Raw genomic sequence first — 26421 nt, 5'->3', positions numbered from 1 at the left:
TTAAACGTGAAATTTCAGAAAAAGGCTCCTTGGCTAGCAGAGTATTTGGGGAGAGGCGTGGAGGCTCGCGTTCCCTCCCCAAATCATGTTACTTACTTTATCACTTTTACTTGTGGGGACGTCCTGTATCTGAGTTTTAAGCCAAGCTGAAAATTGCTTGTTTTCCTGGAAAATGATTATTTCCTCTTATGTCAAAGGAGAATGGTTGAAACACTCTCAAGAGATTTCTAGTTGAACAAATGCACATAAATGATAGAAAAAAATATTGAATACTGTGGTTTGCTAAAATGAGAAATCAAAGATTTATTGCCACGTGTTTAAAACTGAGCAAAATATACAGCAGAGGGGAATTAGGCATAAATTTATCTTCGTGCCGCAAGAACTCTGCTGAATTTTATGTTGCCCAATAGGACTGATTTCCCAAAGCCATTTTAAGTAGAGTGGAGTTAAATTTAAATTGCAAAGCGTACCGTACTTCTAACAAAGTGAAACCATAGCCACTTGGTAGTTAAAGTCATCAGGAGAAAGGTACATGGCGGTATGACTTGGCCAAATGAGGAAAGGTTAAAAATCTGGATCTAAAACCCCTGAATGACTCCTTATCCACTCGTCTGAAGTGCCTAAGGGCCTAGCATGTCAGATACTGTGCTAGGTGATGGGCTGTCCATTGAAGATTTAGCTCCTGCCTTCAAAGAGCTCACTGGCTGGTAGGGATAATGGTCATATAAGTGACAACAACAAAGGATGACAAGTTCTAAGAGAAAGGAAAGCACAGGGCACTATGGCAAGACAGAGTAAAAACTCCTGGGTGCTAATCAGAGGGGCGGCAAGACAGGGGTGTGTTTCCCTAAAGAGGAGGACTTGGAGATACAAATCTTAAAGGGGACCTGAAGCAGGAATTCAGTCCATAAGGCCTGGGCAAGAGAGATTTACAAATACCATAAATAAAATATCAAAACCAACGACAAGATCTAAGATGTCCATTGGTAAGGCAGACGCCTGGCTGAGAGCCAGGTGGATAAGGAGAACTTGGTGTGTATCTAGCAATAGAGGCCAAGGACTCAGCCTCAGGGGGCTGGATAGGAGAGCATAGAACTTCCCATTCCCTTTGCCAGGAACATTCTTTCCTTAGGACCGGACAACACTGGCTTCTTCTCAGTGGTCAAATATGAGGCGCACACCCCCATGTCACTCATTACTTATCATGTTGTATTTTCTTTGCCACATTTGTTAAGAGCAAAAATGATCTCTTTTCTGATGTACTTCTTTATTTTCTGCTTCTTTCCCATAGAACGCTAAGTTTTATGAAGGCTTGTTTCACAAAAGGCATCTAATACACATGGCCAAATGGTTGTCAAATGAAGAATTCCAGAGCCCAGGGGCAAGGCAGGCAGATGCCAGTGAATTGGAAACACAGAAGGTTAGTAGGATGTGTGGGACTTATGACAGCATGGGCTCCAATGGTCAAGGGATTGATCAGTTTTTAAAAAATTTTATTTAGATCTTCCTCATACAGCGCTGGATGTGTCCCAATATGAAAGTTAGGAATTCATGTGGATTTTCTATAGATCTTGAGCCTGACTTGTTTAATGAATGATGGGTCAATTCTAAGACATCAGCCACCAATACAAACTTGGTCAGAAGTCAGGATCTCTCCTGGGCCATGCATCTGAGATGTTGCTGTGCCCACTGACTATGATGAGTTTCTTGTATGCTCCTCCATAAAAGAAGGTCACATTTGCTCTTTGTTTTCCTGAATTCTTCAGAAGAGATGAAAATCTTGTGGGGTCAGCTGTCTTTTCTTGTAATTTCAAGAGAAAGCTTGTGTCCTCATGATGTCTGGGATAATTCCTTAGTCTAAAGTGACAGACTGGATTGAATTAGCTTTGGTTCTTTCATCACTAATTAGGTGGCAGAGCAGAACTGCCTTAAGGCACACAGACATGGACTCTGTTCCCGTAATTAGCCTGATGAGGGGATGGGAGCCCTGGCCAGAGATGTCCTTGTGTGATCTCCAGACCCAGAATTCTCATTAGACAATGGGCTCCTCAAGGGCAGGAAAGTGCCTCATTACCTGTGTTCTCCAGATGTGTAACTCAAAGTGGGTCCCAACACATCTCAGATCTCCAGCGCACATCTGTAGAATTTAATATGTTTATATGAAGGAAGTTTCCAGAAGTATATTACTGCCTTCTGCCCTTACCCTGTTTTATTCACTATTTTTATCAGTGTCTTAAATAGAGACATGCTCATCCATTTTTAAAAGGATACCAGCTGAGATAGATAAACAATGTGATAGTTGATGAAATAAAGCTTCAAAATCATGCAGCAGACTAGAAAGACTGGTTCCAACTGACAGGATAAACTGCAATGCTGGCATGTTTATATTCTCATACCTAGGGGCAAAATATCAATGACACCATTGCGAGAAGAAGTAAACCTGATTCGCAAAAGTTTACATGAAAAAGATCTGGATTCTATCCTTGGCCATAAGCTTAAGAGATATTAACTATGCACGGCATTTGCTGAAAAAACTAAAATTAAAATAAAGCAATAATGGAAGATTTAGTATAAATATAATGCACAAAACCAGGTGAATAATCTCAATGATATCTTGTGGTCCTCAGACCACTCTTGAAGAATTTATGGAATTCAAGCTGCTATATACTAGGAGGCAGGCCAACAAAGTAGAACAGTGCTTCTCAAACTTGAATTCTCAGACAAGCCATCTTGCCAGCAGGTCTGGCGTGAGGTCTAGGAGTCTGCACGTATGACCTGCTCCCAGGTGGTGCTGGAGCTGCGGGGATACAGAGCACATTTAGCAGAGGGAGGAACGAGCAACTTTCCGGAGAAGAGCCCACAGCTGGAGGAGTTAGGAACCTGAAAAATCATACCACGGCAGCTGGAGGAACCGGACAATTTCACATGAGGAAGATCTGCATAGTGGGGACATATTTCTGGTCCTTAAGTTTTTAATAACTCTGCTGTGAATAAAGAGCAGATCTGTGCTTTCTTGTGACCAGAGGCAAATGCAGAAGGGGAAGGAGTCACGGGAGGCAGATTTTGGCTAAATATAACCAAGTATATCCTAGCAGATGGAGCCCACGATGGACAGCACTGCCTCATAACCTGGACACGTCCCTGCATTAGAAATGCTTAAGCAGCAGAGAACTGGTCGATCACCAGCCGGTTAGGCGGACGAAGAGAATTCCTGCGTGGATGAGAGGACAGGCTCCATAAAGTTTACGATTCCTTTCAGCGTTGAGATTCCGTGAATCTGCACCCTTGCCTCTCTTTATTGTCTCCTCCTTAATGGTTTTCCCTCAGCCTGTTGCTCCAGGCCCATGGACTTCACCGCAGAATCTCCCTTGTGAGGAACTGGATGTGAAAATGCTCTGCAAATCACATCCCACTATGTAAAGTACGAGTTTATATCGAGAATTTTATATTACCTCTTTCATTGTCTTTCATTTCTACGTATTTGATTGTCAACCTAACGTGGACGTTTCCTGGATGGAAAAAAAATTTGGCAAGTGAGTGGTACTCAGTGATGAGTAGGAGTTAGGCAGTTGGATGTGTTGCAAAGCAGTGGTGGCACCTCCGGCATTTAGAAATTTAGAATAGACTCTGCCTCCTAGGACGGCTCCATCACAATCCATGGTGGAATCTGAGGGATAAATTAGTTGCTATCTCAAGGTCACTTTCAAGCCTAGTAGTGGAGAAAATGTTAAGAAATCCTCTAATAAAATATCTGTGTAACTTTTTTTTTTCTTCTCTGTTGTGTCTGTAAATTGATTGATGGTGCCAATGTACATTTCAAGGCAATTTTTAGAGAACTGGCACCCTGAATTCTGGGGAAGATACTTCATTAGGCTTATTACAGGAACTGAATCAATGCTTTTGTGCCCTGAGGCAGGCCTGCTGTGCCACCTAATTAGTGATGGAAGAACCAAAGCTAATTCAATCTGGACTGTTGCTCCTGGGACTCTGAAAGATTACCCTGGACATCCTGGAAGCACAAGCTTTCTCTGCAGATTTCAGCATCAGCACCAGCCCCAGAAGGGCATTGATGTCAAACCATTCAGGCCCTTCTGGTTCCCCTACGAAAGCCCCTTTCAATCCAGGAGGCTTCCAAAGTAAAATACAATGGAAGCAGTGTGTCCACAATAATCTATCATTTTTCCCGTGACATAAGGTATCTACCAGAGTCGCTGTTCTTCTGGATTTGACTCTCAAAAATTGGCAAAGGAGAACTCATTACCTCACTGGGAACCCAAGAAACAGTACTGTGTATGGAGAGTGTTATATAATAATACAGCACGGAAAAAAATATCTTTCACATTCAGAAATCAGTTTGTCTTCATAACAACATAGACAGGAAGTAATGAGGGTAAATAATCACATTTCCTTTATGAGGGCACTGAATTTCAAAAAAAATTCTAAGTGGCTTCAGTGGCACAGAGATGCTAAATAATAGAGCCAGGACCCTTTTCACTCCTAACTTAATTTTCTTTCCATTATGGGAGGAACAATTAAATGTCCTATTTTCTTTGAGAACTAAAATACGCCACGGAATTATGCCTATATCTTGCAGCAGTTGAGACATATTTAAATATCTCGGCCATTAATATTTTCAGTAGAGGTTTTTTTTTTAATTTTCTCCTTTAAAACACAATTCTCTCAGACCACTCAGAAAATACATTTCCTATATATCCATGGTAGGGTTCCTACTACGTGCAATGAATGTGCTTCACAAAGTCATTTCCATGTGCTGCTATTTAATCCTTACTAAAACACCTTAAAATAGGCATTGTTAGGTCGTTTTATTTATTTTTTTAATGGAGGTATTGGGGACTGAACCCAGGACCTTGTGCATTCTAAGCACACACTCTGTCACTGGGCTATTCCCTCCCCACCTCCAGGTCCATTTTTAAAATGAGGAAATGATTAGGGAAAAATTGACCTGTAGAGGGTCTCACATCTGATCCCCCATCACATCATACCCCTTCATAGTTTAGTACTGTGGAGTCAGTAACTAACTAATTTGACAAATATTTTTTGAATACATGTATCTTACAGTAGAATGGGAACTCAGAAAATGTAGTTGATGGGAACCTGAGCCAATTAGAGCAGCTTGAAATTATTATCTTTATACTTGGCTTGGAAATTGTGTCTTGTTGAACAGCATTGCTATGTTCCTCAAAATGGTTGTTCAAGGTACAGCAGGGATTGGGTTAGCACAAACTGTCTTTCTGGGTTATACCTTGGTGGGTCTAGACCTGATGATGAGAAAGATACCAGGGGGTAAAACCCACTGCGGTTCCATCTGCCTTGTCATCCTGTTTTGTGCCTCACACTGAAAGCCCATGAAGAGATTTGGAGGATGGGGACTGGAGAGGAAAGCAATGCAACAACTACCTTCTCTTTTTCGGCATAAAGAGCTCAGACATCAAAAGGAGCTCAGTGGTCTTGGGGCTCCTAGACTCAGTCGCCTGACCTGTAGAAAGAGAAAATCACTACGAGCTGTGCTTTCCTCTTGGACCCGCTGTGAAGAGTATGTGGAATGATGTCCCTGAAAGCATTGGTAAACTGACGGCTGTTAAGAAGAGGAAGCGTTACATACCAGTACACGAATTCACCTGCTTTCATCGTTGTTAAGCATTTTCATTGCCTTGACTCTGAATCACCTCCTTAATTGTCACTGAAATGAAGGATGTGGACAGCAAGGAAGCAGCGAGAAAGATTCGGCTTTGGGGCCAGTCCTACCAGGTCCATATTCTGATAGCAGTGTGACCGCAGTATCTTTTCCCTTGCTGTGCATTGGGAGGTTAACAGCTGCTTCTTCAAAAGCAGATGTGCATTTAAAGCCCCTAACCAAGCTTAGGACATTTACCAGTTGTTAGTTCCTTTCCCATCACTGTCCGATACATCAATTAATTTTTTAAACCTGTTGTGACTTGATTCTCAGTTTCCCTTTTCTACACACAGGGTGAGGTGCCCTCCTAAAATAGGTCTAAATTTGTTTTGGGGGCTACTGTACGTAACTAAGATGACAAAACTTTGCATGCTAATTCCAATTCCTATTTTCCTCTTTTTATACCCAAAGAGGTCATGGGTGATTCTGAACCAGCAGGCTGAAAATACACTCATTTACGATTTTACCAAGGATTAAAAGAAAATTATTCTTAAAAGCTACAAAGGCCAGGATGCGCTAACGGCAACCAAAATTAATTAAATTGTAACCTGTCGTATAGTTTCCAGTTATATAAATCATATGTGTGAATAACTTGACTTCATGGAAAAGTTTTGAAATTTATTTCTTCACCACCACAACCTCCTTCCCTTGAATTGATGTCAGTAGCCTTTTAGATGAAGTTTAGCCTTTCATTAAATAAATACTAGCAAATAAAACAAAAATTTTTGCAAGTTGCAACAGCCCTTAAATGGAAGTAGTATTGATGTAGTCCAATCAATGTTCCTAATGCTGCGTGCAGGAAACCAGGAAAGCTCTCTATGGGGAAAAGAATCAGTATGTCTTAAGTAGTTCACTGCAATAAGGAAAGGTAACTTCAGGAAACTTCATATTTTATTGTTGCTATTGTTAGGGGTTTTTTGTTTTGGTTTTGGTTTGTATCCTATGATTAGTTGAATGATTTTATAGCTGGATGTAATCGTTCTCCCCAAGGAGCCCTTGTGAATTTATTATAATTCCATGACCTCCCACCAGGCGGAGACATGGCTCTAGAAATCAGCCAGTTGGCTAGAGAAGTCATCCTAATGTGTGATTTTTTTTTTAGTGTCTTCCTACAAAAGCAGTTCCTATGTTCAGTTATGGATATTTAAGTCTCCTTAAGTAGAGCACTGAGAACATACATCCCTTATGAGGCAAACACTGGCATGCATGTGTCTTGACGTGGCTCAGGTCACATGGTGTCTCCATACAAGACCTACGTTTCCTGTAACTCAGTCTGCATTTTTATCATCCTTGTCTGTGTCTGCCAAGGCTCAGAATTTTGCTGCTTATAGAATGGTTGGGTGTCCTTAGAGAAAAGAATATGTAAATAATCTCTTGCCCTTTATCCTCCTTTTAACTTAAATCCCACCCTTTATTTAGGGTCATAACAAACCTTACTTCCAAAAAAATCTTCCCTGGTTACATTCACCACATTTGCTGTCTCCTTATTTAGGCTTCTCATAAAAGGTGTTGCCAGTGTTGCCAGTGAAGGAGATGGCACAGACGAACAATTAAAAATTCATCTTTGAAGTAAGACATGCATACATTAGAACCCTAACTCTGACAGGTACTCATCACGTGTCTTTGGGCACATTATTTAGCTTCTGTAAGCCTCAATTTCCTCATCTTTACAAGGAGGATGGTATTTACTCAATGAGATTGTTGTGAAAAATTTTAAGCTAAATGCAGGTGAAGCATTTAGCAGAGTGCCTTAAAAATACATAAACACTAAATAAATAGAATTAGTATTACATAATGCAAATTTGATTCTATGACACACAGTCCATGTTTTCTCTGTATAAGGTGTCTCTGTTAAAGAGAAAGAAATTGTTACTAACTGTATGACTGCTATAAAGCTATGTGGGATTTTGGATGAGACCTTGAAAGAGTCCCAAAGTTGGGCTGGAACTAACCTGATACAAAGTCCTGCGGTTAGGTTTTTTAAAAGCTATTGAATGATTACAGAAGGAACGGGAGATATCTGACGTCTCTTTTGAAAATAACTAAAAACATGTAATTGACAATTACATCAATGAGTTAGCAGTGTGGCGTAGCTACCCAAAGCACTGAGATACTACAAATATTTTCTTCCAGTCTGTTCTTGTCTTTTCATTTTGTCTAAGGTGTCCTCGGTCATCCAGATTGTTTAAGTCCTTATGACCTCATTGACAGGTGGTATTTATGATGTCAGAAAAAAGTGGAACACATTAGACACTGTCGCAGTACAGACTGGCTAGCTGTCCCCCAGGCCCAATTCGTCCCATTCCTGGGTACCGTTTTTTGCAGTTAGTGGTGACCATGTGGTTTGTGAACTGAAGTGTTGTACACTATTTCAGGTTAAGTCCATAAAAATGCCCATATGCTCCACTCTCTCTCTCTCCTTTTTTTTTTTAACTAGATGCAAATGAACTCAATGACCCTGGAGGTTATATTTTAATGACAGCAGAACCATAGGAAGCAGTAAGTCCAGCACCCTGAATCAATGCCCGGAAGAGAGCCACCCACCAACCAGGAAATCCACTTAAAACCCATCCAAGCAAGAAATAAATGTCCATTGTGTTTGAACCACCACCGTCTTTTGATTTGTTTGTTGTAACAGCTAGCAAACCCTTACTCATTCAACAGGTCCACATACATCTGCAGTATTTGTTTGGATTAGTGAGTCGTATTTTAAGAGCGATATTAGCAAGTTAGAAAAGTTTTAAAGATGATTCAGATATTAAGATGCTTAAGAATTTAAAAGTCGACTGGAGAGACTTTTCGAAATGCACACATTTTTTAAACCCCTGGGTGGTTCTGATTTGTACCCTATCTTAAAAATCACTACTGTAGAACCCTGGCATGGGGAAAGCTATTGAATGACTTGGGGTTAGTTTTCCTGGAAAATAGAAACATGATGATAGGTGTCTTCAGTATCTAAAGGACTAACATGAGAAAGAAAGAGCTACACTTACACTGGAAGAAAGAGAGATGTACACCTATAGTGCAAGAGCCTGACCAGGATCAAGGGGTAAAATTACAGGAAGAGAGACTGGGGTTTACTCAGAGGAAACAGTTATAATAATTACAGTTTTTCAAAAATGGAACCACCTGATTTTAAAGTGTCAGAGGGGATGGGGTCTCCCTTTCCTATAATAGCCAAGCAGGGGTGAGGTAATAGTATAATGACTCTCACGCTCTCCATGACCAGTATTTCATCTGAACCCCGTAACCACCCTGGGGGACAGGACCACTTTCTTAAGGATGAGGAAGTCAGGACCCACAGTCATAAAACTGCCCACCTATTGTCACAGAGCCAGGAAGCAAAGCCCCGTCTTCAGACTCAGAGACTAATTCTTTCTTCCACCGACCGTATCTACGTGGGCAATTCCTCCCAGATATAAGATTCTGTGAAGAAGACTGGGAGCTCCTCAGTGGCAGGGATGTTAAGTTAGCCCTCAATTTATTTACATTTTCATATCGCTGAGCACACAATATATGCCTGCTAAATACGTATTTAACTGAATTTAATAGACATCATTCTTCTAAAATAAAAATGCCGTAAAAAAGTAGACCTTTCCTCTCTACGCTGTTTTCACACAAAACCACTACATCACACATAACGATGAGCATTAGGGAAGCAGTCCAAGGAACGTGGTCCGCGCCTTCCAAACAGAACACCCAAAAGCAAGAGTCAGATACATGAGTCACTGGTAAGTATCAGTGTATTTCAGTTACCCTCAGATGTTACAGTTCGGTTTCCAGTGCCAGTCCCCCGTGTAAAGTACACTGCAGTGGACTTCAGGAGACCTTGGCTCTGCCTTGAACACTTGGCCAAATCAGTTAACCTCCGCCTGCTTCAGTATCCTCTTCCGGGAGACCCAGGCAATGATTTTCAGTGGCTGGTGACACCATAGAAGGAGACGCCAGACTTTCCATTGGACCATCAATTTGCAGGAAATGCTAGAGACAGCACATATCTAGAGAAACATTAAGGAATGCAATTGGCAAAATCAGACTGCAGGAAACTCTGTGAGATTAACATCTGAGTTTCTTCTTTAAAAAAAAAATTCAAAGAAAAATAAAAGAGATGGAGAGGATACATATAAAAGACCTAAATAACACAACAACCAATTGCAATCTTATTTGGATCCTAATTGCAAGCCATAGGGAAAGAAATATTTTAAGCAAAGAGGGATAAATGGTGTGATTCCATTTATATGAAGTTCGAAAATAGACGAAACTCATCTGTGCTCCTAGAAATCACTATAATATTTTGCTTCTTCGTCTCCTCTCTGGCTTCGTGGGTATGTTTGGATAAGAAGGTTTAGTAAGCTGTAGAATTATGTGCCTTTTCCCTATACTATCAATTGATCAAAAAGTGTTTTAAATAGCAGAAGTCTGGGTACTATGTCAATATAGGTAAGTCGTAAAAGAGTTAAATGAAAAAAAATTATCAATCCCCTTTTAGGTGTGCCAAGGAAGCCTTCGTGGAATGATCGCATCATTAAAAACACCCTGAAAAACAAGAATCTTACTCAGTAAAACTAGATACAAAAGGTATAAGATTTATATCATATAAGAGCGGACATGGATGCCAGAAAGCTGGGAAATGAAGGAAAAATGAATTTTGAGGGACCTATGCTTTGAAGAGGGAGAAATAAACAATATAGTGTATAGCAGCCTGGAAACTGAAGGCAAAGACTACAATTATCTGCAATCATAAATAGAGGCCTTCGGCAAAACAGGTCTGTTTTACATGGACACGTGGACATCAGCTCTATTTTAAAGCCACGGTGACTTTAAGTGGCTACCACAAGGACACTGGGGACAATGCAGCATTAAACAGCTGTGGTCTTCCGACTCTGGATGTGTGTTTGTTTCCTAAACAGGGCTTGTCGAGATGAATAATGTCATGCCATCCACCACCTGAAACTGAATGTCTGTGAAGGACAACGAGACAGAGGGTCTGTCACTGACGCTCTGTATTCTCGTTGGATACACAGATGGGTTATTTTTAGGACTTCTAACTCTACTGTTTCATTTCAACTCTATCCATGACTGAGCTACAGATGACGCTGAAATTCTCCGTCCAGAATACGGAAATTCTCCCTCACCCAGCAAGAGGCAGCACACAGTTTCTGGCAGATAATAATTACAATGGTTTCCCTTCCTCATTTTAACTTTCTTTGATGCGAGGAAATTTGGTGACTCAGAGTTCTGGGCCCACATCATGGAGATGTGGCAGTGATAAAAGAAAAATGAACAAGCCCTGAAGATGGGAAAGTCTGCAAAGGGGCTGATTCAGACAGGAGAAGCCATCTGTCACCATAGACGTTTCTGACCCTGGGCTGGCTGGCATCAAACAGAAAGTAAGAAGGTCACAAGGCCCCAGGGCCATGCTGGGTGAGACCGTTAAAAGGGTGCAGCGTTTGCAAAGGGCCGTGTAATAGAACTTCTCAGACCAGTCCTCAAAAATTGAAATGGTCAAATACATCCCTTAGAAGAAAACATATTTATAGACCAGGAAGGAAGGGGAGTGGGGAGTTAATTGTTTAACGGTCACAGAGTTTCAGTTTGTGATGATGAAAAAGTTCTGGAGATGGACGGTGATTTCTGTTTGCATAACAATGTGGGTGTATTTAATGCCACTGAACTGTGTGCTTAAAAAGGATAAAAATGGTCAGGGGGAGATGCAGTTCAGTGGTGGAGTGTGTGCTTAGCACACAGGAGGTCCTGGGTTCAATCCCCAGTACCTCCATTAAAAAATTACTTATTTAATTTAATATTCAATTTAAATATTTGTTTATTTAATAAACCTAATTACCTGAGTCAGAAAAAGAAAAGAAAAAAAAGATTATAAAAAATTAAAATTAAATAATTTTTAAATGGTTGAAATGGTAAACTTGTCGTGTATATTTTACCAGATATATATTCGCAGAAAGAATTCTGAATTGTAAAACAGGAAATTAGAAGGTCCTCAAGCAATCTAGTCCCAGTTTTTTAAGAAGTTAACTTCAATTTAAAAAAAATAAACAAAATAAAATAATCAGAATCAGACTACTAGATCCAAACCAGGGCTTCTAAAGGCCACCCCTCTTCTTAGCTCCCAGGCATTCAGCAGGTTCCATAATTGCTCCAAGGCTCGGTAGCCTCATCTGTAAAATGGGTTGATTATAATATGTAACCTGGAGGATTGCTGGGATGGGTGAATGAGGTGATCCTGCCTGGTACAAAGTAAGCCCTCTGAAACTGTTAGGTTTTTACCATTACTCTGTCATTCTTGTTGTTGACAGCTAAATTCAGACACTACTGCCCGGCACTAACACTAACGCCCTAGAGAGCAGAGGAGGCTGAGGGTACACACTTACTCAACAGGAAATTTACCAAATGCTCACTATAATGCAAAGCACTCCAAGATACTGGAGGGAAGTGAACAAACCAAAAACAAAACCATGTCAGATGCTCTGAAGTTTACAGCCTCCCTGGGGTGATGACATGTACCCAAGAAGCAGTTCAACAGCGCCAAGTGGGTGACAGTGTTCGGGCTCTTCACTGGTGTCACACAGGAGAGAACAAAGTGCAGACATGAGTCACACGTGGTGTGCCCGGGCACGTGACGTGGCGTCCGCCACACTCAGTCTCAAAGCCACCTCCACTTCGGCAAGCACCTGAACCTCTCCCAGCCTCAGTTTCCTCAACACAACAGAGCTAATAACAGTAACTACCTCACAGAGTTGTTGTGAGGTTTAAATGGGTTGGGGGGGTGTAGCTCAGTGGTATAGCATGTGCTTAGCATGCAGGAGGTCTCTGGGTTCAGTCCCCAGTACCTCCATCAAATAAATAAATAGACCTAATTACCTCCCCCCCTAAAAAATAAAAATAATAATTTTTTAAAAAGAGATTAATGCATGTAAAAAATTTAGGACAGGACCTAGCACAGAACATGCCTTCAATAAACATTACATTATTTAATAAATAATCCAATGAGGTAGCCACTGCGTAATCTCTATGTGATGTAAGAGACAAGGGCTCCAAAAGGTTAAATGACTCAAAGTCTAGCTGGTACAGGCAGAGTCAGGAATCCAACCCAGGTCTTGGGACCCTAACCCAATGCTCTTGCCACCATGTCATAGAGACCTGGGTGGTGGCACTGTCAAATGAGGGCTGAGAGTAATTCCTGTAGCACTTGGGAAGATGTTTAAAGCAGTGTCAGCAGAGTAGTAGAAAAAAACATGAATGAAGGGAAACATCAGGGAAAAAAAAGTAGGATATTATTAAAATTAACAGGTATTGAGGACTTATCTGCCACACTCTGTCTTAAACCTTTAAAACCTCATCATCTGTCACCTTTACAACAGCTCTTTGGGACATTGTATTAACCCCATTCCACAGAAGGGAAAGCTGAATCTCAGAGTGGTTTAAAAACTTGAAGATTGTCACAGGTGATCCACCAAGACTGAACCAAGAAGAAACTGACCACTTGAACAAACTGATCACTAGAAATGAAATCGAATTAGCAATAAAAAACTTTCCTACAAATAAAAGTCCAGGACCGGACAGCTTCACCGGGGAATTCTACCAAACATACAAAAAAGAACTCATACCAGTCCTTCTCAAACTCTTCCAGAAGATTGAAAAGGAGGGAATACTCCCAAACTCATTCTATGAAGCCACCATCACCCTGATACCAAAACCAGGCAAAGACACCACCAAAAAAGAGAATTACAGACCAATATCACTGATGAACATAGATGCAAAAATCCTTATCAAAATACTAGCAAATATAATCCAATAGCACATAAAAAAGATTATACATCATGATCAAGAGGAGTTCATCCCAGGGACACAAGGGTGGTTCAACATAAGCAGATCAATCAATGTAATACATCACATCAACAAGAGAAAGGACAAAAACCACATGATCATCTCAATAGAAGCAGACTGTCACAGGTGAGTAAGTGGAGTTGGGATCTGACCCTGTTCTAGCTGATTCCAAAATCACTGCCCTTCACTGAAGAGAGGAGCTCTCCAGGTGAGGAGAAGGAACGTGAGTTCCTTACAGAATTGTTCAATGAATAGCAAAGATTGGGCCTGAAATAAGCAGAGAAATTCAGGAGGGCGGGGGAGTACAGATGGAACTCAGGGGGAGACACCAGGCAAACAGGAGAGAAATGGAAGGTAGAATTCCAGGCAGATGGAGACAGCCGGTACAGCAGAGGCTGGCTTTGTTTTGCTTAAAGGAGACTTTCACCATCACAGTCCCTTTCTCCCCACAAGTTGGGCCATCACATTCCTAATTTTAGGCCCTATTTTCTCTCAGAATTTGATTTTAACTTATGCAACTAACTTGCCAGATAATTAATATCCACAGGATCTGGGAAGACTTCATTCACCTCATCACAGGAAATGGCTTACTCCTAAAACAAAATTGAAACTGACTCACTACGGAATCAATAATGATGGTGGCCAAGACCAGAACGGTCTCCTCGAGGGCCAGAATCCCTGACCCTGTCCATTAACAAGACGCCAGGGTGGACGTTCAGGGATGTTACTAAGAGCCACCCTAAGAATATGCTTAAATAAAAAGCCCTGTGGGTGATGAGCTCATCTTTACAGACGTGAGGCCTTTGAGAGAGAGGGACGGCCTTTGAATACCTTAAATTTTATTAAACAGAATTACCTAAATACAATTTATTGTAGAGTACGGAAGATATATTTTCATTTAAATGGAAATATTTATAGGTTTCTACTTTTTAAAAAAATTTTGGAGGGGAAGTAATTAAGTTTATTTATGTATTTTTTTAATTGAAGTATAGTCAGTTACATTGTGTCAATTTCTGGTGTGCAGCACAATGTCCCAGTCATGCATATACATACATCTATTCGTTTTCATATTCTTGTTCATTAAAAGTTATTATAAGATATTAAATATAGTTCCCTGTCCTATACAGAAGACATTTGTTTTTTAATCTATTTTTATATACAATGGCTAACATTTGCAAATCTTAAACTCCCTTTTTTTATTTATATATTTTTAAATTATTTTGTTTTTTTTTTTTTTTTAGTGGAAGTACTGGGGATTGAACCCAGGACCCTGTGTGTGCTAAGCCACTCACTCTACCACTGACCTGTATCCTTCCCCAGGTTTCTACATTTTTTGTAGAGGCAAGTTTTTAATCATGTATCTGTGAGTTCTTCAAAGAATGATCTATGTGTGGCCAAGCTGTTTTAAAGACCGATCTCTGAACACACTAGAGAAGGAAACCAGGTCTGGTTTCCTCATTCATCACCCCAAGATGTAAGGCCAGCTCCTTCCAGGGACTGTCGGGCGTGAGATCTTAGAAGTAGCCTATATTCTTCATGAGAATTCAAATGGGGTAGTGAGCACCAGACTGCTTTTCCTTTTTCCCAGCTTTGGTTTCATTCCCATGAAATAACAACACCAGGGGGGAAAAAAAAAACAATCTCCAGAAGATATCCACCCCTTGCAGAAGTCTGATTTATAGATGCCAAAAACCTGCCTGGGCAGAATCCTGCACTCCTGCTGAGAAACTACGATCAGGGTGGGTACGAGTTGAAATTGATTTCTGAGGATGCGCGAGGCAACAGACAGCTTCTCAGTGACCCCAGTGGTCACGTTATCAGACAACCAGCCCTTTCCGCACTGGCCCATGAAAGACAGTCCCCTAGATGGAGGACCCGTGCCCCAGATACAATTGCTCATGCTGACTGAGGTCAGAGCTTCCTTCACCCACTCACGTGGTGGTCTCCAAAGCGATGAACAGTATTTCCACCTCTGTTTCTTGGTTCTCTCTTCTGATCAGTAATCTCCTTTCTGATAAAGACACAAATCCTGCAGATCTGAATTGCGGATCCAGCACTTTCCAAGTCTGTTGAATGTGATAACCATAGGCCTTCAACTCAGTAGAACAAGGCAAGAACAATTCAGAATTCTAGGTTATGGATCTAGAATTTGCTGGGGAAAGACTCATTATCTAACTGGTTCCACACTTGTACTTTAAATGAAACCTTTTCTTAACAGGGTAAAGTTGTATAAACTGAGTTTCCACTCTTGGAATCTTGATTATGCTGATTCCTGACTGATTCCTGCCTCTCCAACGGATGCTTCAAGATTAGTAAGTGGGTCCCCTTCACCTTTGGGCCATGCACGTTTCAATCTGGTGTTTTTGTGCTGGTTTTCAGGTCAAGTGAGTCTGCATGTGATCCCTTTAAGAGCAGGGTTCTTTGTTCCCTGTAGTTCCATAATTTTCCTGGAAATACTTCCTATTGATTTTCTAATCCAAGTGTTTTGGGGGCTCATCTTTTCTGGCAGGACCTTGGGGTTTGGGTGTTTGATGTGGAAATCAAAACCCTTGCTTCTCACAAAAACAAAAAACAAACAAAAAGAAAAAACTGTGCCATCTTGATCCCTCCTGACTGTGGCTCGGGTATGTTTCTTTTTCCCCTTGGTGAGACCATGTCTCTGCCTCTCCTACCCAACTTGATGCTGTTTTTTAACCCTTGTTGTAGAAGCTCTGTTCGTCCTGTTTTAAGGTCCACTTCTAAGGGAATCATTTATATGTAGCTGTAGGTTTCTTGTGTCCACAGGATGAGGTGAGAGCTAGATCTTCCTCTGCCACCGTCCTGAACGCTCTCCCAACACGCTTCTTTGTACATATATTTATTAAGCACATAAAGCTAAATAACATAAAAGCTACAGCACAAATGTTCCCTTTAGGAGATTTTTCTGCATATGATGAATTGGCTGAGGCATGTTTAAATGTGATTTCAGTGATGTTTGAACTAAAGATGCTTTTCTTTTCTTGGTTAATATCCTTGAGGCAAATATGAGCCTTCTTCATATGTCCAAGAACCCCTTAACCACGCTCGAAATTAGGTCATCATAAATCTTGTATAAATAAATAAATAACCACAACTTATCATGTCCTGAACCCATTCTGTACTTACATAACTGTTCTCAAACAAGAAAGCACACTGAACCAGACATGTGGTGTAATAAGAGAGGGTTGATTTGAATATTTTGGATATGCAATCAGTCCTTACGATCCTAACACAAGGACTGACCGAGTAGGTTAGCATTATGAATCTGGGCCTCAGTATTGCCCTAAGCAGTGTCATCAAGTCCAAAACTGTGTATGGCATATATACATATATGTATGTATGTATCTCTATGAGTCTATTAGTATGATATGGGTTGTCAAGCGGGAACTAAACTGTCAGTACAGTAACTCGTTTTTGATAATAAATTGAATCTTAGATACTTTGAAGAAACCCACTTTTTCAGAATAAAGCTGTGTCTTGTTTAAACTATAGTTTTAAACTATGTGGAGGAAAAAATTGATAAAATTAGGAACACTAATTTGATCATTTGTTCATTCATTGCACGCCTAGTATGTGACAAACACTGTACCATGCACTGGGAATATAAGATCAAATATGCTGTCCCTATATTTGAAGAGTTCCAAGAATAGACACACATACACATCCTGCAAAGAATAATAGGTCTTAATACTCAGGTCTGTGTGAGCTGTTCACTGGGAATGTAGAGGAGAAAGAAAAGGAACAAACCATAGTGGGCTAGAAGGACACCTCAGACTTGTAAGAGTCATCAAAGTGTAGAAATGAGAGAATTATATCCTTATCAGAGGCTAGGATATCAGGGAACCAGGGAACATGGTGCATTGACCAGAATGGAGGAGTGAGCCTTGGAAATGTTTAAGGACCAGCACACTCATGTTGGTGCCCAGGCATGAAGAGGTTAACTGACTCATTTAAAGTTCTATGAATTAGGAATTTGGAGCATGTAGATGAGGTTCATCAAGAAATACAAGCAAATGCATTTAATTGGGTTTACAACAGCCTTCTCATGAATGAAGATATTTCATAAATAGGTCTGTCAACTACAGAGGTATCAAAGGCAAAAGGGAAGTAAGATATCTTGCAACTAAAAAGATCTTGCGTCCAAAATTACCAATATCAAGGGCTGAGGTTTGGCTCTGTACTATCATCTGTATCTATGGTGAGTTCAAAGCCTTTACTGCCCTCGTAGAGTAAACTAAGATTAATGACTAGTGACAGTGTTCATCCCGCCAAGAAAATATGTGTAGATCATTAGATAGTTCCCCAAATTATATAAACCCTAAAACATATTCATCAAAATTAGCAATTGGTTTAACTAATAAAAACATTAGCTTTTTTAAAAATAGTATTTAGTTATATAATTGTGTTCATTCATCACTTGTGTTGATTGTCTTTAAGAGAGTTTTTCTTGCTATAAATAAAAAGTATAATCAATTGAATAATGTGCTGTTCCTTGACTATCCTTGGGGAAAGTTTGGATTATGGACCCCTGTAGCCAAAAGTCTGACACAATTTTTCCCCCGGTGATAGCTGTTTGAGTTGCAGAGATAATATCTAAGGAGAAATAAAACAGACCATCAAAGTATAGGTCGAGGGTATGAGAATTTACTCATACAAATCTGACCTTATGGCTTCTCTTGAACAGATAAAAGCTCTGACAAGGCCAAGTCCACATTTCCAAATGATAACACCCAGCAAGATTAAGGACCAGCTGCCCCTTCTAGATGATATGAGTACTCTGCAGTTCACCTCGGTTCCCACAAGCCAAAATTAATATTACTGGCCTGGCCTTGTAGATATTCAAGTTTATGATCCCTCGTATAGTCTTATAAACTCAAATCTAGAATTCCAGTAAGCATCTCAGATGCCTAATGTTCTTATTCTTTAGAGAAGGATTTGTTTTTATTACTTTGGAATAGACTCCGTTGCCTGTTTGAAACACTTTTGTTCTTTGAATTTTAGCCAGAAATTGGAGTGCTGACTTTGTGTTAGTGAGCATCCTTTAAAAAGCAAACTGGAGAAATATCTACACTTCAGACTCTAAAGTTCAATTCCTAACATCATATCCACAAATTTCTGCCCTATCTCCTAGCATACTCAAGAAGGAGAGTTCATTGTGGTTTATTGAACAGGTCAAAGAATAACTCCTTATAAAGGAACAGTAAACACCTGATGTGTCTGCTTTCCCATCAAAGCAAGACACGCCATGACATTCAGTCGTTACTGGTATGACCTATACATTACTGGGAAAATTAATGGAGCACATATTTCAAATAAAACCCATTTAGCAAATGAAAAATGGTTTAGTTCTACATCATTATCCTCAAATAGAGGTAAACCAAGATGGGTGAATTGGTAGAGTCAGGAAAGGAATAAGAATCACATAACTAAGTATGGAGATAGTTGGAGTCATTGCCAACCCATTAGGGACCCCCGTCCCGTGTCAACCAAAGCTCTTAATGCCTTTAGGGTTCAGTGAAATTGGGATAATTGGGCAAAAGAAACCCCTGGCATAGGTATAAGATTTCCGGATTAAGAACTTTAAACTCTGCATCATTTCTCTTCTTACTTTCATTGCAGAAAATAAAACAAAACCAAGATCTTTACATAGTAAGTATTCTAGCTTAAAGGTTAAAAAATTTTCTTTAGCTTTCATCATTAAGAGATGTGCTCTCTCTCTGAGGTGTTCTATGAGACCTCAAAAACACAAATATATAATCCAGTAATTCCTAATTAGAAATCCCTAAGGCAAATCAAGAAAAACTGCCAAAATACAAGAGGATTAGGAATCCCCGAATACACTCACACGAACACGTTGCAAAATGGAAATGTTTCTCTTTGAGATAATTCCTGTAGCATTTGATCCCCGTCTAGACACACCTCCTACATACGTTTCTTTAAACAGAGAGGAACTTGGAAGTTTGCTCAAGTATTTTAATGGCCTTAAATTGCATTGCAAGAGCCTGGGGGCTTTTCCTGAGACTTAAGAAAACTGCTATATGGTGACGCTCAAAACCCTACAGAATTATCAAGGGTGAGATGAAAGCAACACCAAATGAGAGAAACCTCACTGCTTTCCAAGGCAATGGCCTTTTACCTTCTCCCCTTCAGAAGTTTATTTTGTGTCTGCAACACATGTCAATGCATTTCAGCTCTAAAAAGAAATAAAGAATTACGCCTTGCTAATACCCAGGCCCAGAGCTGTGATCACACTTCAGAAAAGAACATCTCTCACTAAATACATCCTCACAGAAGTGATTTTCCAGCAAGGGCAATTGTATGCTCCAAAGCATCTCCGAGGGTCTGCCGGGTCCATCAATCCAGGTGGCTGGTTTCTCCCGCCTTTCCTTCACCTAGGATGTGCAGAAGCAGATGAGAAAACTGTCATTTCATTCCAAAATAGTGGGTTGAAATAACAATGTTCTAAAAGGTAAAGAAGACACTAACATATACACCACCCTCCCAGAACTGAAACGGGATGATTTCATATGGCAGGTGAATGGTATCAGTAGCAGTGAGTCTGGGAATAACCATTAATGTATGTATCTCTCAGCAGCCGTGGACCCAACATATTCTGTAATGACTCAACTACTAAAGAGTAAGTGTAGCAACTGGAAAGACTCCAAGCTTCAGAGTCTGAAAGACCTAAGTTTAAATCCTGGCTTTGAAGCATAAGGCTTTATATCTCAGACTTCTTATCTCTACATTTCAGTTAATGGTATTTGCCTTTCCGGCTATTATAACGGTTCAATGAAATAATATACCTAAAATTGCCAGGCACATACTAATTGCCTAATGGAGCTATAGTAACTATTATCATGATTATTTTCATTATTTTTTATTATTTATTTTATTATTTTTATTATTTTTATTGAAATATAGTCAGTTACAATGTGTCAATTTCTGGTGTACAGCATAATGTTCCAGTCATGTATATATATACACATATATTCATTTTCATATTCTTTTTCATTAAAGGGTATTATAAGATATTGAATATAGTTTCCCATGCTATACAGAAGAAATTTGGTTTTTTAATCTATTTTTATATATAGTTAACATTTGCAAATCTCATACTCCCAAATTTATCCCTTCCCACCCTGTTTCCCTGGTAACCATAAGATTGTTTACTATGTCTGTGAGTCTGTGTCTTTTGCAGGTGAGTTCTTTAGTGTCCTCTTTTTTCTTTCTCTTTTTAGATTCCACAAATGAGTGCTATCATATGGTATTTTCCTTTCTCTTTCTTAAAGAACAGATTAGTGCTCTCTTCAGGGTTTCCATGCTCTGTCTTGTTGCTCCAATAGCATTGTCCTCGTAGTCAAAATGCTCCCTTTGGGTTTCCTTTTCCATCAAAGTCAAGCTCTGTCAAACCCTATGATATGGGCAGGACTAGGAAGTACTGGGCAATCTAAAAGCACACAGAGCCATTCGCATGATATATCTTTTTTCCATCCTCTCACTTTCAATCTGTGTGTGTCTTCCACCCTAAAGTGCGTCTCTTGTAGGCAGTATATTGTAGGCTCTTGTTTTTTATCCAATCTGCCACTCTATGTGTTTTGATTGGAGCATTTATTCCATTGACATTTATAGGAATTATGGATAGATGTGTATTTATTGCCATTTTGAGGTTAGTTTTCCAGTTGACTTTGTATTCCTTCTTCGTTCCTTTCTTTTTCTTTTTGTGGTTTGATCATTTTCCTTTGTACTAGCTTGGTCCTTTTCATTTTTTGTGACTCCAATTGGGTGAGGTAAGCACCTGGAACATGGGCCTTAGCTGTAAGTGTAACAAGATGGAGTTTTTGTCTAAAAGAATAAGATACAAAATGAGGCAGGCTTTGAGTCAAGAAAAGTGAAGGATTTCTTGCGTTCCCAGGATGAGAACTTGAGGTTACAGGAGAGTCTGATGCCAAGCAGCACAGTGGCTGCTGCACACCTCTTAGGAACGCACCCCTTTGACACGTCCAGGGGGAAGTGTGCATGGATGTGTGCGTGTGTTTGTACATGAACTAATGAGCCAGCTACCCAAGAAGCAGCAACACTGGGATCCCAGCCCCACACTGGCGTGGAGCGGCAATGGTTCAGGGTAACACCTGGAGAGCAGGTCTGCCTTTTCCAGCCCTTCACCTAGAGCAGGCAGCCACCGCCCCCAGTCACCAAAGCACCTTTGCTCAGTGGACAACAGAATCAGCCCAGGTGGCTGAACCCCCAGATACCAGCATGCCACCTGTCAGCACCAGGCAACCGCAGCTTTCCTGCCAACAGGCGGGGCAAAGCACCAGCCTTCAGGCTGCCTGTGTGTCAACACTCACACCAGGGGGCAGTTACAGTAACCCTGGACTTCCCAATGGACTATGCAGATTTCTGGTTTTCTTCTTTGAGTTGAATCTTTGGATTGAGAAAAAGCCTTACAATCTTGTTATCATAGGATAAAGTATCTGAGAGTTAAAATAAAAGTTTTTCATTGTGGGAGGGCGGGAAGTCAGTCGCTTAATCTGAATATGAAGAGAAAGTGTGACCATATATTGTACTCCAAAGTGGACGTGTTAGTTAGACGAGTGATGATGGAATCAGTGTCGGAGGACAGCACCTGGAAAGCATGGTGACAGAAAACAGGCAGTGTGTCCTTCAGGCATCAGTGAAGTGTGGTGAAGAGTAACCGCAGGTGAGGCCAAGAGAAACCCTGAGAACAGATCACGTAAGTGCCTTTGGCAGGTGGACCAGCACTCAGCCTCAGAGAGCACTGTTAGGAGGTGGCACCCCCCACTTCACAAGACTGAGGCTCAAGGAGAGACGGCAATATTGGGTCCGGTAGAAAGGCAAGGATGACAAGAGAAAAACAAGCCCAAGTCAGCGAGGGCCAGGGGCAGGGTAAGCTATTCAGGCAAAGGTCCCACACACAGCCAGGTCTCCATCCCAGGAGTCGGAAGTAAGAGCCACTCATTCTTGTTTTCATGCAGCAAACATATATTGAGTCCTAGACCATGCCTGGCGCTGTTCTAGGCACTAGGAATGCAGCCGCTGACAAAGATCCCTGCTCCCGGTGAGTTTACATTCTACCAGGGGAGATGACAGACTGTAAGTAAACAGGAAAATATGAAGCAGGTGGTGGCTAATGCGATGGAGAACAATAAAGCAGAGCAGAGAGACAGGACATGATGTGGGTGGGAGCAGGTTTTAAATGGGATAACTGGGGATGGCCTTTCTAGCAAGGGGACACGTGCGCAAAGGTCCAAAGAGGGGAGGCAGTGAGCTCTGTGAGTGTCTGGGCAAAGAAGGTGCCAGACAGCGGAGCAGAGGACGCGAAGGCACGAGGCAAGAGCAAATGGGTCTGTCTGAGTAACTGAGAAAAGACGAGGAAGAGAGGAGTTGAGGGGTCAAATTGTGGGGAGCCTTGTGAGGCATATTAAGGACGTGGGCCTTCAGGTCGAGTGGAGTGGGAGGTTGCTGGAGGGCTTGGGGCCAAGGGGTTAAGAGGAGATTACCTAGAAGTGGCCAGGGTCAGTGTTGGCCAGAGAAGTGGTGAGAAGTGGCTGGGTTCTGGATGTCTTTCGGAGTCGGAGCTGACATGATTTCTTGCCAGATTGGTTATGGGGTAAAAGGGAAGGAGGAGAGACACATGCGTGACCCCCAAGGACTTTGCCCTGAGCCACTAATCAGATCTTGAGTAGGTCAGGCCAGACCAGGCAACATCACATGGCTCCCAAACCCACCAAGATAGCAGTGCCTGAAAGTAGGGGGTTGAATTTGGTCACAAGCTGTGAAGTTGGAAGACAGAAAAGAAGAAGTCAAATCACCACAAAACTGCTCTTTCAGATCCTGTAAGGCCAATGGGGCTCTGCCCACCGGATCCCACCTCCTCCTTGCAGTGGCGCCAATGTCCTCTGAGACCAACAGCACATGAGTCAGGTTGTTCTGTTCTGCCTCCCACTTGCTTTTCACCGGAGGAGTAAATGAATTCTAAACACAGAGCGTGAGAACATGGTCCTTCCTTGTTTATCTTTTCCGATTCACCATAAATCAGCGATCTTAGGCTGTCAACAGACCCATCCCTTTTGTAACCCTTCAGACATATTTACATGACTGATGGATTCTACTTAACACGGTCATTCCTGCAGAGCCTGCTCAGAACCTCTGTCCTGCATCTCATGCATCCATCATGCCATTTTTAGTGTCTTCATCCCTCAGGGCTTCCTCTCAACCCCACCCCAATCTGCACTCCCACCTCCTCAACTTTCCTTGAAGTGAATAGACCAGTGCCACCCAGATGCCTGGGATCTCTTTTTACTGACTGCTTCTTCTTTCACATTTTTTAAGGCCTTACTGGCCTCTCTTCATCCCTGTCTTTTCACTGGTATTTCCATTAATGGATGAACTCTTCAAATAGCCCAACAGCATAACTTTTTATGTGGTATCATTGTGGGTGACATCTCACCAGTGTTCAGAATAAAGCAGCCTCTTAAAAACCCTCCATCCATTAAACACACACACACACACACACACACACACTCACACCCCATACATCCTTCATGTCTGTTCAGCTTGTGAAATCAGAGCTCCCACCTACCAATGCATTTTGACAGCTCCATTTTAGCTACAAGTCCCTCACAGGAATGGTCACCTCTGAGAAATGTGAGATTGTCCCTGTTGTGCCTTTGAAGATGCTGAAAAGGTGAAACATCCACAAAGATGCTTTGCTCTTCAGCCCTAGGGAGGACATTCTTGCAAATGTATTGGTGCTGTCTGTGCTCTGGGGCATGGTAAGTAGTCACCCTGTTATCTCCAGGCGGTTTATTTTTAATGAAATGCTGACAGTTTAGCATCTCCTTGCATAACGGCATTCCAGGGTATCTGTCAAGAGTGACAGCTATTCAAGAAAGCATGGAAAATAATCTGCCAGTGATCAGTCCTGTCTTCAGTTTTCCTACAAATTGCTGTGCTCTTGAAACTAATTTTAGTTGGCAATGGAAAATCGATACAAATAACAAGAGATGGTTTAATCTCTTTAGGTGTGCTATAACTCACATCACTGCACACATATTCATTCCCCTGGAAACACACTCGGGAGAGAGGCATTCCAGAAAGAAAGGCAGAGCATGAACCAAACAGTATCAGTGTGCAGATCAGGGGCAAAATTTCACTGGCAAAAACAAAACGCCCCACGGGGACATGTGTGCAAGTCACATCTGTGTGTTAAAGTAAGATTTGGATGATTCATCTTATTAAATTGTTCATGCAACAACCGTGTCTTTCTCCGCTGGGGAAAGAAATAGCACTGAGAGGCAGACTGAGTTTTGAAGTCTGGTTTGCAACACCATTTCAGGATGGGCAGTCATGGGTCAGTGAGGTTTGGAAGGCATCAGATTTCATATGACTTTCTTCCCTACTCTAACAACATGAGAGATAGTTTTGGCACAGTCATCATCTCTGGATTCTGGAAAATTCAGCAGCCATTGTTCCTTATGAATAGAATGCATTTTTTTGTCCTGGTTCCACAAAGATTTTATATGGAGTAAAATACATTCACATTTTTCATGATTATCAGATCCTACCACTGGCCCATGGAGGCTTCAGAAAATTGTCAAAAATAGCTTGAAGATAAGTGAAATAAGTCACACACAAAAGGACAAATATTGCATGATTTCACTTACACAAAATGGAATAAATTCATAGAAGCAGAAAATGGAATAAAATTTACCAGGGCTGTGGGGAAGCGGGGTTGGGAGTTATTGATTAATGAGTACAGAGTTTCTGTCTGAGATGATGTGAAATTTTGGAAATAGGTAAAGGTATTGATTTCATAACAGAGTAAGTATAATTAATGTCACTGAATTTTACACCCACAAATGTTTCAGAAATTTCCTCAGGATGCATACTTTATACACGTAAGTTATTTATCACCACAAGCTTATCACAGAAGAACACCAGATATTTGGTCCAGCCATCCCCACCTGTGACATCTCTCCCTAAGGAAACCACTTTTAAATGATCTCTCTGGTGGTTACCTGTAACTCTCTAAATAGTACGCTCAAATCGCTATTTCACAGTGTATCACCTTCAGTGGTTATTGGTAATTTTCCTGTTATAATAGATAAATGTTAGCTCATCTGTACCACCATTGCAGATCCTCTAACTTCTGCCTCCAAATGTAGTTACATCACTGTTTTCAGTTCATGTCTGCAACTTCAGGCTTGAAGCTCCGCCTCTTAGTCAGACAGCCAATTTCTCTGGGCTTCCCCATTTTTGAGCCAAAATTGGAGTCCTTTTGATGGATTCCCTTTTCTCTTCACTCTCCAGTCCCCTCTCACCTCCTAACAACTGTCAGCTCTAGCTTTACTCTCCTAGTCAAAGCTGTTAGCAGTTGGGCTGGTTGAGTCTTTCATGGTTCCTTTAGATGTTGATTGCGAAGGTTGAACACCAGGAAATGGTGTTTATGTTACTGTAATCACATAAATATCGTTACCTGCAAAGATACTGGGTGTACTATGAGCGTTCTTCCCTCTCCAAGATTCATTCTAATGTCATTTGAATTGCCACTGGAAGTGTAGATTCTCTGACACTTGCAGCATAATTCTAAATTCTAATTCTTTATTTCAAATGGACTCGCCTGCTTTGCACTCACCAGTTGCTGACAGTCATGTCACATTTTGTTTCCTGCAGTTTGGGGTCATGACTGTCCTGAGCAGACTTGTTGGTTGCTGTTCCCTGGAGTTCCTGGCAGCCTTACCTTTTCTTGCTGCATTCAGTGCCTTAATCATTTCTCAAGCTTTCAGTTATGCTGTATATTTCATCATTTACTCTTTTTTTGAATTGAAGTAAAGTTAATT

At 41.0% G+C, this 26421-nt stretch overlaps 1 long non-coding RNA gene across 2 annotated transcripts; it reads right to left on the bottom strand.

The window, feature by feature from the left end:
• Positions 1-9420: 9420 nt before the first annotated feature.
• Positions 9421-26125, bottom strand: LOC140691175 (uncharacterized). Of its 2 annotated transcripts, XR_012066699.1 has the most exons (3): positions 26058-26125; positions 19848-19950; positions 9421-9693 (listed from the first exon to the last, which is right to left on the bottom strand). It is a non-coding gene; the product is annotated as an uncharacterized lncRNA (long non-coding RNA). The 2 variants fall into 2 exon arrangements; XR_012066698.1 differs by lacking the exon at positions 9421-9693 and having other exon boundaries at positions 19684-19950.
• Positions 26126-26421: the final 296 nt, after the last annotated feature.

Source organism: Vicugna pacos, chromosome 33, assembly GCF_048564905.1.
Source record: "Vicugna pacos chromosome 33, VicPac4, whole genome shotgun sequence".
Classification (NCBI taxonomy): Eukaryota; Metazoa; Chordata; class Mammalia; order Artiodactyla; family Camelidae; genus Vicugna; species Vicugna pacos.
The sequence above is the reverse complement of the archived record's forward strand: the minus strand, read 5'-3'. Positions and strand labels throughout refer to the sequence as shown.